The sequence below is a fragment of the Alligator sinensis genome, unplaced genomic scaffold, assembly GCF_000455745.1.
Source record: "Alligator sinensis unplaced genomic scaffold, ASM45574v1 scaffold1488_1, whole genome shotgun sequence".
Classification (NCBI taxonomy): Eukaryota; Metazoa; Chordata; order Crocodylia; family Alligatoridae; genus Alligator; species Alligator sinensis.
The window spans coordinates 66858-68108 of NW_005843097.1; positions in this window are offsets into that span (position 1 = coordinate 66858).

Below are 1251 nucleotides of genomic sequence, written 5' to 3' on the forward strand. Positions count from 1 at the left end.
AACACCTGGGCTCTCAGTGTGGGGAAGTGGGGTCTATGGGGTGCTTGAACTGGGGGCCGGATGTCTGGGTTCAGGGGGCAGGGTGAATGGGGGCTGGGAGCCAGGAGGCCTGGGTGTCCTCCAGCTCTGAGAGGCAGGAAAGAAAAGGCAAAGCCCAGAGGCCTGGGTTCCTTATCTCGGGGCATGCTAATCTTATCGGGCCCTGGCCTGTGGGAAAACACAGTGGGTTTGGGAGCCCGATAGCAAACCGCAGAACCACTGGCTGCCACCAACCCCAGACACCCAGCTGAAGGAGGCCCAGATGCCTGGCTTATCTCCTGCTCCCCCCCAAACAGTGGGGTCTATAGGGGAGGTCAGAGCCCAGTGGGATTAGGAGCCAGGACACCTAGGTTGGGTGGGGGAGAGAGATTAGGGTCTATGGGGGGGTGGGTCAGGGCCCAGGAGGATTGGGATCCTGGGTGCCTGGCTTCCTACTTCCCATGGCAGGTGCAATGAAATCCATAGCTCCAGGGTAACATTCCCGGGTGCTCAGGTTCTCTCCAGCTCTGGGACTCGGGCAGGAAGGGGGGGACCCCGACTCCCGGGCTCTCTAGGAGGGTCCTGGTGGGCCTGGGGGCCCAGACACCAGGGTTCTCCGGGTGGAGGGGGGCTGGGAGCCAGAGCAGGGTGCGGCTGGGAGCCCAGGTTCTTTCCCAACTCCAGGACAAAGGAAGGCAGCAGGGTGTGGCCAGGCTAAACCAGGCCCAGGGGCCACTCCTGCCCCCCCCCAGTGACTTCATGCACCTGCTGCTCGGAGAACCCAGGCATCCAGGCTCTCGCTGGGAGAAGCCAGGTGTCTGGGGGTCCCAGCCCCCCACTCTCACCTTCCCACCCCACAGACACCCCAGGCGTCCAGGCCCTGTCCCCTCCCCCCAGGGCAGGGCAGGGCAGGGCCAGGCCCCCAGAGCTGTTCAAATTCCTTTCCTGCTTCCCTGAGGCTTGAGTAGCCTCACCCCGGGGGAAAGGGAAACAACCCAGGCGTCTGGGTCCCCCACCCCAAGGACCCCAGGCGGCCAGGCTTCCAATTCCCCTAGGCTCTGACCCCGCTATAGATCCTAATCCCCTCCGAGAGCAACCAGGCATCTGGGCTCCCAATCCCCCTGGGCTCCAACCCCCATAGACCCTAATCCCCTTCTAAAGAACCCAGGTGCCCGGGCTCCCAATCCCCCTGGGCTCGACCACGCCCATAGACCCCAATCCTGCCCCAGAGAA